At 39.3% G+C, this 19,030-nt stretch overlaps 2 non-coding genes across 2 annotated transcripts; one reads left to right on the top strand and one right to left on the bottom strand.

Annotated features, from left to right (window-relative positions):
• Positions 1-17,105: 17,105 nt before the first annotated feature.
• On the bottom strand, positions 17,106-17,177 carry trnaq-cug. The gene has a single exon. It is a non-coding gene; the product is annotated as a tRNA-Gln (tRNA).
• Positions 17,178-17,663: 486 nt separating this feature from the next.
• Positions 17,664-17,737, top strand: trnan-guu. The gene has a single exon. It is a non-coding gene; the product is annotated as a tRNA-Asn (tRNA).
• The last annotated feature ends 1,293 nt before the right edge of the window (positions 17,738-19,030 follow it).

Raw genomic sequence — 19,030 nt, 5'->3', positions numbered from 1 at the left:
TCTCTGGAAACATTTTTTTAAATCCATCATTTATTTCAGTTGAACTGCATTTTATTTGGAAATCAACACTGAAAGAGTAATCTCTACTGTCTCACATGTTGCACATGACACATTATTAAACATGTTTTTAGAAACTTGTGTCATATTTTTTGGAAGAATTGTATATTCCATGGACAAAGTGTTCATGGAGAAATTAAAAAGCTGTGAAAAGGAGGGTATGACACCTTCTTAATACTCACCAAAATAATTTTCCTTGTCTCAAATGGATTAAAGACAAAGTTGGAAAATAGCCATTCAAGAATGCATTGACTATACAAAAGGACATGTCCATGAAAAGCATGCCACGATTAGCTCCTCATTTCCTTGCTTGACATTTATGCACATGTATCTTCTTTGTAGAACATTTCTAATTTGAAAATTTAAGAAGTGATGAAATGACATGTAAGATACTATGGCTTGTCCCTTATGGATTTAGGAAATCAAGTTTGGGTCCTAGCTTGGTTACTGCTGGGAAAACTCAAGCAAACTCAGACTGTGAGATCCCTGGACTTCATCATTTATGAGAGGAAAGTCAATAAACATCAGGTCCCCTGTGGCTCATTTTTTCAATGGAAGGCAATATCTTGAACAAATACATTAGAACAATTGTGATGAGAACAGGCTATTGAAGCTTGTCGATCTCATTAATATGGATTCTCCAAAGTAAAGATAAATCAGGATCTGAAGGCCAGTAAACTATGACTCTTTGAATCACTTCTATTGTGTGTGTTTGTGTGTGTGTGGATCTTTGTGTGAAGAAAAAATTCATTTGCATGAAATCTGCCTTTAACGAGTTTTCAAACATTTGTGGTCTCCACGTTCCTGTTGCAGAATTGAAAGTAACAACTGGCATCCACTGTACTAATTCCTTTTATAATTTTAAACACATTGATTGTGTCACCTCTGAATCTCTTAGTATTGGAATCAGCCTAGTGGTTCTTCTCTGGACTTTCTCCTGCATTGTTTTCTCTTTTAAGTTATATGGAGACCAAAACTGTAGACGTACTCCAGATGAGGCCTCAGCAGTGTGTTACATTACCTCTCTTGACTTGTACTGCACAATATCAGAGTGCTATATTAACCTTACCTTCTAACACCCTTCTTAATTTCTTCTGAACAATGTCTGGATGAGCCCACTACGATTCCAAGGTCCTTATCATAAGGTGTACTGTCAAGTTTCAGACTTCTGTGGTTGGCTGTCGTAATGAAAGACTTGAAAACAGAGTAGTTTTGGGACACCAACCAGGTCATCCCCTTTATTTCTCCAAGGACAAGAAAAAAAAGATGCAAAACAACATAAGTAGCACATCTGTCCTTTCATGAGTTTACTTTTAAGGTAATCTGGCATTTAGAGACCTCCATCCTGCACCTTGCTCAGGCCAAAAGTGATGCCTCCTTTTGGGATGCCTGGGATTTATGTTGGCAGGACTGGAAGGGGTGGAGCTACTTGCCCTCACCGGGTAGGTACTTGGCACTGTATGGGAAAAAAAAGATACTGTTAGAAGCAGTGCCCCCTCTCGTCCCGGCATGTCCTCCAAGGAACATGCGTGACACCTCCCATTGTGCATTCAAATAGAACCTTTTTACTTCTTACGTGTTAACATTTCACATTCACTTACATTAAAGTTCATCTGCCCAAGCTTGTATGAGCTGTCCAAGTCCCTCTGTAACAATTTAGTTAATACCCCATTATCTGCCCAATCTCCTGCAAAATTAACCAGCTTCCTTATTATATTCTTGTACAAATCATTTATGTATATTAAAAAGAGCAATGCCCCCTGCACTTACCTCTGCTTAATCCCACTTTTAACATCACCCAAATCTTCTCACCATAGCCCTTAGCTTCCTGGATTTTAGCCAATAGTGTATCTACCTACAAACTACATCCTGAATTCTTTTGGACCTTATGAAAATAGATGCAAATAGATGCGACTGCATGCCCAAGGTGGATGACATAATGGTAGTAGCAGTGACTTGGCTTTAGTGACACCCAAAGGCATGCACACTATTCAGGCTGCAAAACTTGTATCCTCCCAGGTATGTGATGCCACCCCAGACTGAGATGGGTGCTGCTGCTAACTGTGTTGTCTTCCACTACAGTGCAGAGAAACTGCCCAATAAGGGCAACTGACTTCACCTCTTCCAGTGCCTTAGCCATAAAAGCACGACTGCCCAGAAGAAGGCGGCACTTCTTATCCAAGTGACCAGAACAAGGAGCTCCACTCTTACCTAACAATCGACGAAGCAATTTTTAATTAAGATAGCAATGTTATTGTGGTGAAAGCATTTAGTTTTTATTTTATATGCCATTTTGTGTCATTTTTGTTTAAACCTAAAAAAACAAAATAATAAATCCTTCCCTAGTGGCACGGTGGTGATTCTAAAATGAAAAAAGAAAAAAATAACACTAAAGAAATTATACAAATAGCTTCTTTTAATATCGCCTGGACACTCACAATAATACAACTGTCGAAGGAGAACTACTGCTAAAAAGTCATGGGGTTTCTGCCATCGGCTATGGCCTACTTCGAGAAAGAGGCATTTTTCCTAGGTACAGGCAGGAGTGATGTCTTCCATCCATCCATCTTTGTGCAAGCTCTAATGCAGTTGTAAGAGCTTAATATTTCTTTGTTTCCAAATTAAGAACAAGCATTTGGAATTCACTCTCAGATGGCTTGCGTGGCTTCAGTTGTATTTATTTATGGCCTCAATGACCTGTTGTAAGATGCTAGGGGTCACTGTTGCCCCTTTAACCCCAACAGAAAGTCATTCAGGACACAAAGTAAAAGCACTAAGAAGATTTTTTTTTCTTCTCAATAATAGTGCCCTCAAAGCACCAAATCCAAAATAACACAGGTAAGTAATTCACTAGTGACCACAATACTCTCGATTCTCTACTCCACACCTGCCAGCAAGCTCTGTCTACCACCTCCCTACTCCAGCTCACATGCTGGGTCTTGAGCAGTCCTTTTTACAGTCCATGACCCAGCAGTGCTTTGCTAGCACTTCCAAGTCACAAGGACAACTCAAGAATTTCTTCAGCATGGCAGTACGTCTAGGCTTTCCTCCCCGTGACTGGGTAGTACTTCCAGGCCATGGGTGAGACATGACTTTCCCAGTTCTTTTACAGCATTCCCTGATGGCACCCATGGTACCCAGCAGGGTTGTGGTATTAAACTACAGTCATATGAAAAAGTTTGGGAACCCCTCTCAGCCTGCATAATAATTGACTCTACTTTCAACAAAAAAGATAACAGTGGTATGTCTTTCATTTCCTAAGAACATCTGAGTACTGCGGTGTTTTTTTGAACAAAGATTTTTAGTGAAGCAGTATTTAGTTATGAAATTAAGTCAAATGTGAAAAACTGACTGTGCACAAATGTGGGTCCCCTTGTCATTTGGCTGATTTGAATGCCTGTAACTGCTCAATCCTGATTACTGGCAACACCAGATTGGTTGGATTAGCTCGTTAAGCCTTGAACTTCATAGACAGGGGTGTTCAAAAGGTATTTAAGGTGGTCAATTGCAAGTTGTACTTCCCTTTGACTCTCCTTTGAAGAGTGACAGCATGGGATCCTCAAAGCACCTCTCAAAAGATCTGAAAGCAAAGATTATTCAGTATCCTGGTTTAGGGGAAGGCTACAAAAAGCCATCTCAGAGGTTTAATCTGTCAATTTCAACTGTAAGGAATGGAATCAGGAAATGGAAGGCCACAGGCACAGTTGATGTTAAACCTCAAGTCTAGAAGATCAAGACAATTACAGGAGCGGCATATGCGCAGGATTGTGAGAATGGTTACAGACAACCCACATTCATGCAGACAGAGAAGTACAATGTTCTGGAATGGCCGTCACAGTCCCCTGACTTGAATATCATCGAAAATCTATGGGATGATTTGAGGCAGGCTGTCCATGCTCAGCAGCCATCAAATTTAACTGAACTGGAAAGATTTTATATGGAAGAATGGTCAAAGATACTCCATCCAGAATCCAGAAACTTATTAAAGGCCTATATGAGGTGTCTAGAGGCTGTTAGATTTGCAAATGGAGGCTCAATTAAGTATTGATGTCATATTTCTGTTGGGGTTGCCCAAATTTATGCACCTGTCTAATTTTGTTATGATGCATATTGCATATTTTCTGTTAATCCAATAAACTTAATGTCACTGCTGAAATACTACTGTTTCCATAAGGCGTGTCATTTATTAAAAGGAAGTTACTACTTTGAAAGCTCAGCCGATGATAAACAAAAATCCAAAGAATTAAGAGGGGTTCCCAAACTTTTTCATATGACTGTATATGTCCCATAGTGCCCTGCGGGAATCCGGGGCACCACTGCAGTCCAGGGAAGCTGCCATCTAGCGTCTTTGGGGAAATAATGTCCCAAAGAGGTTGCCTTCCCCCATCCTTCCATTTTGTTGGGTTGAGCTGCCGGCCGTCTATCACACTGTTTTAAATAAAATAATGTGTATGGAACAAATTTCACAAATCACAGTGGCACACTTCAAACCTTTGGCTAGAAGCATTCATAGAAAACTCGAAATGACAAATAGTGTAGCTATTCTTTGTATATTCAAACGTATCCTTTTTAACTGTGCAAACCTAAATATAAGACTTAAGAGATTAAAGCGGCGGTATGAAAAATACATCTATTGAAACCAAAACAAATTAACTTAAACTACATTCTGATACTAGAAAAATAAATATAGAGTTAGATAAATGTCAATAAAAAATAAGTAGGTCTAATAAAACTTGTAGTGGTGCAAAAAATATAGGAATACATTTTATTAGGGTTTCAAAAAAACGTTAGCGGGGCGCGATTACAACTGTTATGAAAACTCAGGTCGCAAGTACTTAAAGGTTGAGAAACGCTGGATTAAAGCTTATCCAATAGAAAAAAGAGTGGCATCTTAAACTTAAAGAGACTTGACACCAGCTCAGCTCAGTGTCAGGAAATTTAAAGGTTAAGGATGCAATCTGTTTGGAATTTCAGCCTTAGCCCTCAGGTCTGCTTCATTAATGTAGCACAGGTTGCAGAGAATATTATAATAGAAACGTACCTTTCTGTGCCTCGTGGCCATGAGATAAAACCATTTGCAGTAATCCTTTGTCCTGATGTTGCATGCAAGAATTTGTTGGTGGTCAGTCAGTAAGTCAATGAGGGATATTTAGCTTTATATATATATATAATATCTATCTATCTATCTATCTATCTATCTATCTATCTATCTATCTATCTATCTATCTATCTATCTATCTATCTATCTATCTATCTATTATATAGTGCTTTTCATATCTATCTATACATAGCTAAACACTACTTGCCTGTCTTTATCTTATAACAGGGTTACAAAAGAGCTTCAGCTGTATGCAACAAAAACAGGATAAGGAAACTATGAGAAAAGCAATCCCTGTGTTAAAAATCCAAATTCTGATTTTTCCAGTGCAGTTTATTGCCTGCTGTGAAGATGATAGATTATATTATTACTGCATCACAAAAATGTATTATAAGTCCAATACCTTTGAATTTCTGTCATGGACAGCAATTTAACAAATCTGATTATAAAGATAGAGAGAGAAAATGAACATGCTGACATGTCCCACTGCTATTGTGAATGTGGCAAGAAATTTGTGCAGAAAAATGATCTTCAGAGGCACACAAACTTTCACACTAGAGAGAGTCTATTAAATCAACCACCATAATCCTGAACAGAGTACAAAAGAAAGAATTATTGACAACATTGCAGATGCAATGCTTAGCCCATGCTGCTAGTTTAAGAGAGAGTCCATATTAGTGGTACAACAGAACGTGATGACCAACAGAACGTGATGACCAAACCATTTTTGAGAAAGGAACCCCCAAAAAAGTGAAGTTTCAGTCATAAATGATTACTTGAAAGAAGAAAAAAAAAAGAAAAGAAAAAGTCAAGTAATTTTCTAACCCACTCAGTCTAGCCCAGGGTTACTATTCAAGGTGCCTATCCCAAGTAGCACAGAGTGCAAGGCAGGAACAAATCCTGGACAGGTCCCCAATCCATTTCTGGGCAAACACGCACATAATAGGCCGATTTAGCATCACTAATTCACCAAACCTGCATGTCTTTGGATAATTCAATCAGAAGTGAACCAGATATGATGCAAACCACTAAAATGGTGCCAATAGAGTTGGGATTCACAGGATAAATTTGAAGGCTTGTTCGGATCAATCTTGGATATCTACCTGTCACTATAAAATAGAACAAACTAGAAAAGGAAATGTTTTCAGGAACAATGAAGATGCTAATTAAAGAGAAACATCATATCATGATTAAAGCACGAGGTTCACTGATTTAATACCCTGATCTCTTCTCATTCCGTTTTACCTACTACTCTACTCAGCAGAACAAAAATTTGCTAGAATCTATATAACTTGAAAAGCTACACTTCTTTTCATAACTTTGTAAATGTCACTCATTTTCTAGCCTGCTTAGTCCAGTACAGGGTCACAGGGGGTGCTGGAGTTTATCCCCGTCAGCACAAGGCACAAGGCCGGAACAAACCCAGGACAAGGTGCCAGTCTATCGTAGGGTGAACACACACAACCCAAACCACAAACTAGGACCAATTTAGTATCATCAGTCCATCTAACCTGCATGTCTTTGGACTGTTGGAGGAAATCCATGCAGACATGAGCAGAATATGCAAAATGCATGCAGGGAGGATCCTGGAACGCAAACCCTGATCTTCTTACTGCGAGACAGCAGTGCTACCACCGCACCACCATGCCATTCTAATGTAGTAAATGCTTTCATCAAATTCATGGTCTTCACATACACATTAAACCTCATAACTGAGAAAAGCCACATTTATTTCCAGGATGTGGCAGACAATTCTCACAAATAAGTTGTAGGTGATTCGATAGTCTATTTGGTACAGACTTTTGGTGTGAATTTTTTTCTTTGACTTTGCCTCACGCTTTTGCATTTTACTTGGAAACTTTTGATCTCCCTGTTTTTTCCTTTTTTTGGTTTTATTTGCATCTCCAGGTTTGCCCATTAAATCCAACCCATTTTGTCAGTGTATTGAAGGAACAGAAACATTTTGGACACTCAGAATATTTTTGAATTTTAGAAACTGTTCCTGTTCTTTTTTGTTACCCTGGCTTATGTGTATTTTCCTTTCATATGCTTTCTTTGTTCAATTGTAAGAAGGTGTATGTAATTGTACAGTACGTTTTTTATTCATTATCCAGGAATTTCATGCTGTTCCTTCATGATCCTTGCCTTTTGCTGAGGTGGGTCCACCCTTATTACACTGTTAAGGGACCACATTTGACCTGTAAATACAGGCTGGCAAGAGAATCCTTTAGCAGGCCATTGTTTGATTGCTCTTGGAGTTGTATGTTTTTCTTTTCTTTGGTTATTCTGGTTTCTGGATTTCTTGCTTCCTGTTTTTGAGATTACAGAATAATGGATTACAGATTGGATTTGTCTGCTCTGCATTACCATTTCAGGCAAATTCTTTTGTTCCTTATTTTGTGTTTGTGTCACTCTGCATTTTTTGTACAGTGGAACCTCGGGTCACGACCGTAATTTTTTCCAAAACTCTGGTCGCAACCCGATTTAGTCGTGACCCAAAGTAATTTCCCCCATAGGATTGTATGTAAATGCAATTAATCTGTTCCGGATCATACGAGCTGTATGTAAATATATATTTTTTAAAGATTTTTAAGCACAAAAATAGTTAATTATACCATAGAATGCACAGTGTAATAGTAAACTAAATGTAAAAACATTTAAAACATTGCAAGAATTCACGCTACAGCCTTATGAACCACTCGCTGTAAACACTTTTTTTAATAAGTTTTAAGCACAGGGAAAAAAAAATGAACATTTGAAAAATCCGTAATTTATACAAAAACTAACCATAAACAACCAAGAAAACTAACCTTGCATGAGTCGAGTTCTTGTATGAAGGATGTGAGGAGAGAACTGGGTGGAGAGGAGATTACAGTTTTGAGGCAAAGTCCCTCTGCACGATGCATGTCTGACCGAGAACAATGTACTATACAGGGAGAGACTGAACATGTGTGTAAATCACCGGTGCGTACGAACCGGAAGGGAAACAAAATAGAACACAAAGAGTTCACAGCAAATGCACAGGGAGAGACTGAACATGTGCGGAAATTATTGGCGCATACAAATCGGAATGGAAACTGGCTTGTTCGTCACCCAAGTGTGTGGTCGTGAACAGATGCAAAAGTTTGGCAAACTTTTTGGTCGAGCAGAGGCATAGCTAGGGTTTTCAGCACCCGGGGACAACTGAAGATTTTGCGCCCCCCTCCTCTTTGCCAAAATGCAATGGGGAAGGGAAAGAAAATAAAAAAAAAATGTATTTAAAGTAATAGTATTTTAAGAAAAAAATTTCATAAATGATAATGAAAATGATATCGTCGCCTTGTGTTCTTTAAAATCTAAATCCGTCATTAGTTTTTGTAAGAAAAAATTCATTTTCCGCATTTAAAAATGCTTTTAAAGAAAGTATATAGCAAATTATAAAGCAAATAATTATATATTTATAAAACCTGCATTACTTACAATTTATTCATATGAAAATATGATGGGGAAATGTCTAGACTTTTGCAGCCATCTACTAGAATACTTCACCACAGCCCAATCAATTTTCTATCAAACACATAAACACAACTCACTTGGCACACAGAAATGGCGTTTGCAACAACTTAGACAATGATACACTAATGCCCCATGTCAGTCTGTTTAATAACGTCAAAAATGTTTCTGGGTGGGAGTCAAGCATGTTAGAGTAGTAGAGGGGATAAATTATTGTCTGTTGGATATATAGAACTAATACGTGCTTCGAAATCAGAAAGAGACAAAAAACAGGCAAAAGATATCCTCATACTGATGGAGTGATGGACTGAGTAAGCAAATGTTTTTTATTTACTTTTTAGTGCATTTAAGAATGGAAAACATTTCATTTTAAAATTTTGTAACATCAATTTGGTGCCCCCTGGATGCTGCGCCCGTGGGCGGGACAGATGTTCCCCCTTGCACCCCCAGCTACACCACTGGGTCCAAGACATTTGTGACTCAAGTTTCCACTGTATTTTTATTTATAAAGATTCTTTGTTCAGAATGTTCTTTTTTACCATTTATCCATTTTGTGAGATATCATCTTAGACTTGGTTTATGAACTTGAAAAACAGTTTCCCAAATCTACAGCCTGATTATGCATTAGCCTGCAGCTAGTAGTTTGAGGCTGATTTGGTTTTGAAGTGAAGTTATTTTGAACAGGCCTGTAAAGCTTGTAGCCTTCTTTTGTGGTACGCTGTGGAGACTGTGGCCCCTAGTCATTAAGGTCCTGACCCCCATTCATGGTAGTTCTTCACATTTGGGGCCTTGGCTGTATTTGAGTTTGTAGTGAGGCTGCCTGGTGGTGAGGCCTATCTCTGGGCAGGCTAGGAAGGCCCCTAGTCCAGTTTAAGGATTTTTACTCTTTCACCATTTTGAGGGCACTGATTCATAATATGTGGCTTCTTTATGTATTAAGTTAAAATATAATTCAAATGTAAACTGAACCTACCTGCATTAAAAAAGAATTAAGCTCACAGGAACAAAATGAGACATTGACTGCCAGGACTGGGTGGACTTTTTCTATTTTAACTGACTGTGTACTTCTACAGAGGGTTTTTTTTTATTTCCAAGAATGTTGCTGATTCAAGTTTTTGTTTCCCCTCCCCTCTATAGCTCATTGATAATGTCAAAGGACCCACCTGGAAGTGCCGCTACTGTGTGTTAAAACACATCTGCTTCTTTGGACAAAACATTTTAAATGCCTTTCAGACAGCCTTGGTGTCACAATCCCTCCTAATCCATTAACAGCTGTGTTTGGTGGGCTCACAGAGGGGCTTAAAGTGGAGAAGGACAAACAAACTGTGATTGCCTTTACTACACTATTGGCACGTACATTTATCTTGCTCAACTGGAAGAATCCTAACACTCCTCTTTTAAGTCAGTGGGTAATTGATGTTATGTACTATTTAAAATTGCAAAAAATGAAATTCTTTCTTAGAGGATCTGTATAAAACCTTTTTAAAACCTGGCAGGACCTAATCAGTAATATTTTAGAATAAGCATTTCAACTGGGGGAAAAGACTTCTTCATCTCTGTACTACTCAGCAGTTTTGCTCTGGTTGGTGGCCTTCCTCACTTTCTCACGAGTGGGGGCAGATTTGAATTAAGTTTTGTTAAGTTTGACTCGATTGTATGTAATGTTATATGCTTTTAATAAATTCAATAAAAGATAAAAAAAAACACATCTGCTTCATTATGTGTATGTGTTATGTAATTAGTCACTTGTAAAGTTACTGAATGCATTCACCTGTGAACACGTTACAGCTTTCTGAGCCTGCTCTCAGTGGAGACCATTAAACAAAAATTAACTGAATTGAATTAAACTTCTTATTTTTAACCTTACAGCTCTGAGTGGGGTAATCGGTCTAATTCTCCTTGACATGGTGGAAATTTTTATCTTTCATCTTTCACGTGGATAACTTATGTAGATGGCTGGACACTTCCTACTAGAAATGCAGAAAATAAGATTTTTAGACTGACAAGAGGGCTGTTGTTTAATTTTGAATTTAGCAGTTGGACCAGATACAAGGATATTGCTGGTGACGTATTTGCAAGTGACACAGCGGCTCCTGTTACATCTCAAAATGCCTGGTGTGGAATGTGACTCTTCTCTGTAAAGTGAGCTGTGGACGAGATGTTTATGTAGGGTAGGTTGACAGCAGAAGGAGATAAAGGGAGGGTGTAATAAGTATATAAGTTTAACATGTCACTGTGCTCTGTACAAAAATATTTTATAAATCCACTATTCTTTCTACTCACATGTACAGCCAGCACAAAGCCAGATTTAGCACACAGGAGTTCACCATATAAGAACTGCTAGGCAAGTATTAGAAGACAAGACAGGGACAACTGCGAAACCGGCATTTCTGTGTATCAAAGTCAGCATGAAACTGTATCCTCTTTTGCCTTGTTTGGAATGTCATGATTCACCTAAGTGGGGGCCTGCACGTGAAGAAAGAGTATAAAGCCTTGAAAAATTGCCCGGCACACCTTTGAAGCCGACGGACAAATGGGAGATATCAACATGCGATCCTGAAAATACTTCCATTGTAACGGCGAAAACGGTAGACTCTATAAATCAGGCCCCCATCCCTGAACTGGGTTCTTGTCATGGCTTCCTCATCTGTTATGCCACGTAAATCGTCATTAAAGAAAGCTGTTATTTCTCCTATGTGATTTCTTACCACCATATCACTAAGGGAGGGGTATCACCTTTTTATATTGTATCTATATACACTCACCTAAAGGATTATTAGGAATACCTGTTCAATTTCTCATTAATGCAATTATCTAATCAACCAATCACATGGCAGTTGCTTCAATGCATTTAGGGGTGTGGTCCTGGTCAAGACAATCTCCTGAACTCCACTGAATGTCAGAATGGGAAAGAAAGGTGATTTAAGCAATTTTGAGTGTGGCATGGTTGTTGGTGCCAGACAGCGGGTCTGAGTATTTAACAATCTGCTCAGTTACTGGGATTTTCACGCACAACCATTTCTAGGGTTTACAAAGAATGGTGTGAAAAGGGAAAAACATCCAGTATGCGGCAGTCCTGAGGGCGAAAATGCCTTGTTGATGCTAGAGGTCAGAGGAGAATGGGCCGACTGATTCAAGCTGATAGAAGAGCAACTTTGACTGAAATAACCACTTGTTACAACCGAGGTATGCAGCAAAGCATTTGTGAAGCCACAACACGCATACAACCTTGAGGCGGATGGGCTACAACAGCAGAAGACCCCACCGGGTACCACTCATCTCCACTACAAATAGGAAAAAGAGGCTACAATTTGCACGAGCTCAACAAAATTGGACAGTTGAAGACTGGAAAAATGTTGCCTGTTCTGATGAGTCTCGATTTCTGTTGAGAAATTCAAATGGTAGAGTCAGAATTTGGCATAAACAGAATGAGAACATGGATCCATTATACCTTGTTACCACTGTGAAGGCTGGTGGTGGTGGTGTAATGGTGTGGGGGATGTTTTCTTGGCACACTTTAGGCCCCTTAGTGCCAATTGGGCATCGTTTAAATGCCACGGGCTATCTGAGCATTGTTTCTGACCATGTCCATCCCTTCATGACCACCATGTACCCATCCTCTGATGGCTACTTCCAGCAGGATAATGCACCATGTCACAAAGCTCGAATCATTTCAAATTGGTTTCTTGAACATGACAATGAGTTCACTGTACTAAAATGGCCCCCACAGTCACCAGATCTCAACCCAATAGAGCATCTTTGGGATGTGGTGGAACGGGAGCTTGCCCTGGATGCGTATCCCACAAATCTCCATCAACTGCAAGATGCTATCCTATCAATATGGGCCAACATTTCTAAAGAATGCTTTCAGCACCTTGTTGAATCAATGCCACGTAGAATGAAGGCAGTTCTGAAGGCGAAAGGGGGTCAAACGCCGTATTAGTATGGTGTTCCTAATAATCCTTTAGGTGAGTGTAGTTTAGGATTATGTAACATGCCACAATTAAAAAAACAAAAACTTATTCCAACAAGGGAGCTAGCGCCCCCTGCTGGATACAGAGGGTTTTAGAAAAAGAGGCTCCTGTGGAAGGATCAGTATGCAAAATGGGGAAATTTTCTTTGGTGACCTGTGATAGAGTCAGTGTGTTAATATGGAATGGAAAGACCAGTGGGATGTGGGTTTCATTATTGGGGTTTCTATTAGAGTGGATGTTTTGAGGTCTGCTCCTGGCATGACTGAGAGCCCTGTCAACAATATGAGAAGGTTTCTTATATAAATGAAGATACTCCACAGTTCTTTAACACAGAAGTCAACGTGATCACTGCCGAGGTGGTGGAAATGAAGGAACTGTGAAAGAGATGGGAGGTTTTAACAGGCCAGAGATGGAAGGAGCTATAAGGAAAGTGACTGTCATTTTAACTGACATAGGTTGCAAGGAAAAGGCAAGCAAAATGACACCTTTTATTAGCTAACTAAAAAGATTATAATATGCAAGCTTTCGAGGCAACTCGGGCCCCTTCTTCTAACTGACATAGGTTTAAAGTCCTGGAAAGCTGATAGAAAGACTGATATCTAAACATGGTACAGTTGATGGGTGCAAAATATCAACTGTTAACCTGAGAGAACCAGGAGTCCAATACACAATATACATCAGAAACTTGCAACTGTAATGCAACTGTCAATTAATAAACCTCGCAATATTAACTTGCAAGAGTGTTCTAAATAAGATAAATAAGTACTAAAGTAGAAAAATGTTATTGTTCCTGGAACAGGAAATGTGTACGTATGCTCATGCCAGTCATTTTAGCCAGTGGATCCTTAAACTTTGAAAGTTTTCTTCCTTGACAAAGGTAGTATGAAGGACATCCTTTGAAGTTTGTGATGAGTGCTTTTGTCTTAAAGGCAGTATCTAGCCCAGGGGTCCCCAACTAAGAATGAAGAACATACTAATAGGAGTCCAATACACAGTATACAAGGGGATGTTGCTATTAAATCTAAGGAATGTGAATGGGAGTCTGCTGTTTATAATGAGGCAGAATCTGAGCAGAGAGGTGGAGGGTCATGAACACTGGGCTATTAGCCTGACAGAGTAAAACATTTTCAAAAAAGATATTTTTTCAGTCAGAGGAGGACCCGCCCACAGCATGTCTTCCTAAATCCCCCGCCCCTAATTTCTCCAGTCTAAATGTTTTAAACCGGTGCCAGGGTTATCAGGGAAAGAGCAAAAGATACAGAATAAAAGACACTGAGAGAAAAAGAATAAAGCTGAAATTGCTGTTATGCATGCAGGAGCAAGTAGCACAAGAAAACTGAAGCTTAATAATTAATTTGTAGGTTGTAATGAGTGCTGTAACAGTGGAGACAGGCAGAAACACACCCATGTAGACCACCACAGCTACTGGGCTCCACACGTTTGAGAAGTGCCTCTACCTGCTACTGTATTTTTCTGTCATTTTAATTGTTGCATCACTATATGACACAACACAGGCAAATTGAGTTTAGATAAGCCTTGTAGTCCATGGATATACAATGCGTTAAAACACTACGGATATTTTGTCATAGCATGTTTGCATTTTCAGTTAGGTAGTAATGTTACATTTCTTTCACTTATTCATTTAGACGTGCAGAGAGCAGGTGTTGTGAAGCCTCATCTGTGCGTCTACTGGTGTCACTAGGCAGAGTTGCTGATGGTGTTTTCAGCACTGAAATCTGGATCTGCTGTGGCTCTTCATTATCAGCTCTACTAACGGGAGAAATGACAGTGCTTTTGATGGAGTGTGAGGCACTGTTTACTTCAAATGCATATTTTGCTGTTTATATTTTCATTAATATAGCTGCCAATTCTGTCAAGCTTTCATCGACCCCAATACTATCGTAAACAACAGAGAGCACACGCAGCACCTTGGACAACATACTGTTCACATTTACTATTCATGCTGTCGAAGGACAATGTATAATCTGAAGCTATTGAAAGGTTTTTTTCCCCACCATGGGTTACGTTGATTTTTTAAAATAGCTTTTTTTTATTTTAAACATGTGCATTGTGCTCTCTGCACACACCACACACATATAGCAGACTGTTCAGCTTTAGATGGTTCATAGGAAACAGAAGTTCTGATCTTTGTAGTTCAAAATCACTGCACCTATTTTGAGTGCCGCCTTCATGAGGCATTGGATTGGTTTAGAAATGTGACACTCACTGAGCTGTCTAAATGTACCCACCCAGTTTAAGCAAATTCCACTGACAGTTGTATCCACTGACACAGAATTACTAGACGCCGCATGACCAGCAGCATCGTACGTCAATGTCGCCGCCATATTGGATAAAGATGCCTGACGCATGTACTGCTTGGGATTGTACAAATTGCTGTATGCTCTAAACCAGATCCCAGGGGATTACATTTCATAGGTAAGGCTGAACAATATATTTGGCCATTAGAAAATCCCATTTTATAATCTTAACTTTAGCTACGCCAGGCTAAAGTAGCAAAGCTATACATTTATGTACTCAAGTGAGCCTCCAAACAACGTTTTGGCTAAACGTATTTAGTCATTACCTATGTAGATTGTTGTTAGCTGTTAACATTTCTAAAACTTTGAAGGTTTCCCAAAGAAATCCACCTCAGGAAGCAGTGGGAGGTCAGGTAGCCCTTAGACGGGATTTTGAGAAAGCTGTCCTGTGATGTGTGCCGTGCTAGTTTGGTAACAGATGCTGTACCGGCATCATATGATCAAAGCTACCACCTGCTCACATTAAAAAACAAAGGAGGTTTGATGATTCCTTCAGAGGGTCCAGTCAAAGTGGTCAAAGTAGCTGAGCGTGTTATCCGACAGTCGACATTAGGGCAAGCTGTCAGAATATCTTTGATCAATCAGTTTGTTTGGGCTGAGATTGGTTCAGATGATATGTTTTTTCTCAGGGAGCACATTGAGGAAACACAGTTTGAAATTGACAACCATCATTTCATGCTCATGTCTTTAGTTGTGTCTGTCTTCTACAAACTAAGGCTGCACCATATTGCCAGACTGAATACTCTCACATTACAGGATCTGAGTGAGCGAGTGGGAGTGTAAGTCTGGAGGAGATCAGTGAGGTACGGGGGAGCAAGACTGTGGAGAGGTTTAAATGTTAAGAGCGGTATTGTGTAATGTATTCAGTAGTGAACAGAGAGCCAGTGAAGTTGTGAGAGAATCGGTGTAATATGTTCAGTGGATTTAGAAGAGCAGGTTATTATCCTGGCAGCAGAATTTTTAAGAAGTTGTAAACAATGGATACGTTTTTGTGGGATGCCAGATAGAATAGCATTACAGTAATCTATATGTGAGGTGATTCGGACATTAACCAGTACTTCAGTACTGTGTTGGGTAAGAACAGGACGAAGTCTAGAAATGTTTCGGAGACTGAAGAAGGCAGTCCGAGAAATGTTACTTATATGGGAGGAATTATTTAATAATAATAATAATAATAATAATAATAATTATTATTATTATTATTAGTAGTAGTAGTAGTAGTAGTAGTAGTATTAAATAATTACCAGTATTAGTGTATAAATGGATATAAATTATTTCATTTAAACGATTCGTCAAGATCTGTTGTGTGTAAACGAATACTGTTTTAAACGATATTGTTTTTTCATCAGAAAACCCGGTTTCCGCGTCTACCCTTTTATTAGTTTAAATGGCACTTTTGCCACTCGCAATATGGCGGACGCGCTGACGTATCGTGTCGACTGGGCAACACAATGAATGCGGCGTCTACCTATATATGTCTATGGTTGTCGGATCAGCGCGCGCATGCGTCGTGTTATCTCCAGCCTTGGTCGCACGGTTCCTTGATAGCGTGTTCGCAACATAGAAAAAAGTAATTCTTAAAGGAGACGCAATGTTTAACTCAGCTGTTGGCAAACAGTATAGTTCTGTCATTTAATAATTCACGAACGCAATTAGAAGTCCCCAAATCGCTTTTCAGTATTGGCGGCGTTGAATAAAAGAACACTTAACGTGCATGCACCACTAGCGCAGGGCAAATGCGGTTACAATAAAAATGATCTGATCTTTCTTCGAGACTAAATTTTCTCCCATGTGCGTAACTCAGTGGTGGACCAGTATTTCATCCAGGGCTGATTACTACCTTCTGTGCTGTCAGTAATCGAGATAGACGGTACACTCCCAAGACTCTGAATTGGATTATGCAGTTTGGAGAATTTTGCTTTATGCTATTATAATCATAATTATATATTTTAAAAGTAATATGTTGTGATTCCCTTTTTACCAAGTCAGGAGGGGGCGACGGGGGTTATTGATATTATTAGTGGTACATATTCAAAAGTTGCAGCACAAGGCCGAGTTCCACAGAGATTCGCCACTTTACGTGTCACGTGCACACTCGGTTTCGAGCCAATCAAAATGCTCATCTTCTATTCCTATGTAAACAGAAAGTAACTTCCCGCAGAAAGAAGGTTCCACCGAGATTTGAACTCGGATCGCTGGATTCAGAGTCCAGAGTGCTAACCATTACACCATGGAACCTTATCATAGGCTTGGTTCACCAGAATAGCTGGAATGTCTTAACTTACCTGGTCACCTTAAAAGCCCGCCAGCCTACATGCTGGATTTTTAAAAATGAAATACCTGTATAAGTGATCCTGCCGGTCACAAGTTTCTTCAGGGTTCTCTACTACCTACATCTGTCCGACTGTACTGAGCGGTTACATTCGACAAAGAACTTCAGAGTAGCTACCAGGTTCACTAGCGTCACCGAGAGATTGGCTTCAATTCGACATTTGTCCTTTTTCTACACTTGGAGCTCATATCTTTTCTGCACGTTTTCAAGCAGAAGCTGTACTTTGCAGCCTCTCCCTGCTCTGTCTGATTTTTTCTTTCTTCTTAGGGAGCGTATAACAACGTGACATTTGTTTCACGAACAACTACCCCATATTCTTATTTTTTTTTTACAGCGGGCGCTCCATTAAACCCGTATTGTCTACGGAGAGTGCAAATCTTTCACTCGTCATCGTCTCTGTGGCGCAATCGGTTAGCGCGTTCGGCTGTTAACCGAAAGGTTGGTGGTTCGAGCCCACCCAGGGACGGTCGATATTTTGTTGGAATGCGAAAAAAAAGGAAAAATACTTGACTGAGCTACTGTCTATAACATTAGCAGAAGTTGCTTTTCACGCTGATCCCCAGCACCCGATTTGTTGCTGCAATTTGATTTTGCGCTCGCGCAGAACGCGGTTGGTCTTTGGGGGTGCGATCTCCTCAGACTCAAACGACACGCAGTCTTTTAATGTGGGGGTAAATGCCTCGTTTGCATTCTGCTCGGTGCCACATCGAAAGTTTCAACGAAACTGGCAAAACTGTGAAATCTTATGATCACGTAGTGCTCGGAAATGGAAGCCTGAACACCCATGTTTTACTAAAGCAGATTGATTGCTAAGAGAACTAATGCGGTTTTTGCTTTGGACATTAAACTAAGGGGAGATTGTTAGTCCTTGCATAAATACTTGGGAGTTTGGTATTCTCAAGGGTCTCCTCAAAACGTGGATTCTTAAGCGTAAGCTCTAAAGCGTTTCACTTTTATTTCTTTTGGTAGTATTAAACCACTACGGATGCATTATATATTTCATCACATAATTTTGGGGGGCGCTCTTCTGCGTTTTCCATTCTGGTGCAGTTGTAGATGGCTTTATGGAGATCATCAGCAGCAGAAACGTTTACGATTAAAAATAACTTTACATACATCGCTGGGAAATTTGTGAACAATTCATTATCCAAGTAGACGACAGTATTTTGTGTATTGTTTTTAAGTCTTTTTTTTTTTGTCTTGTTTTTATTGATCTGACCCCTTTGGGGCACAGACAATAAAGTCTTATCTATCTATCTATCTTAAATGATTACAACTTAGAGTGCAGTCGTGTATGGTTAGCAACGTGTATATTTCGCGGGAAGTAATACAAGCTTGTTTGACGTCGTAACACATTTTAAAACTTAAGATTTTAGAATAATGTATTTTAATCACAGTGTCTTTTTATCTTTTGAGACAAGGAAGTTAAATCTGCCTATACCACTTACAGAGGGTGTTGAGTTGTGGAAAGTTGATCGTTTGTACCTAAAGTACAAAAAGAAAAGCAGGTGAGATCGAAGCGTGTATAATTTTGGATTGTAATGTAGCCTTTCCCCTGTATCAGAATGTGTATTTAATATTTTATATCTATTGGGTAAGAGGTAATCTAAAACTATTTCTTTTTTTTTCCAAAACCATAACATTATATTGTCATACAGCAAATCAAGCATAAAACAACAGCATACCAGATACAACCATTTACTTTAAATTAACTACAATGAAAGCAAAGGAAAAAATAAAACGATAAAACAACAGCAAA

The sequence above is a fragment of the Polypterus senegalus genome, chromosome 4 (assembly GCF_016835505.1).
Source record: "Polypterus senegalus isolate Bchr_013 chromosome 4, ASM1683550v1, whole genome shotgun sequence".
NCBI classification, from domain to species: Eukaryota; Metazoa; Chordata; class Cladistia; order Polypteriformes; family Polypteridae; genus Polypterus; species Polypterus senegalus.
Note: the sequence above shows the minus strand (reverse complement) of the source record. Positions and strands in the feature narration are given on the sequence as shown.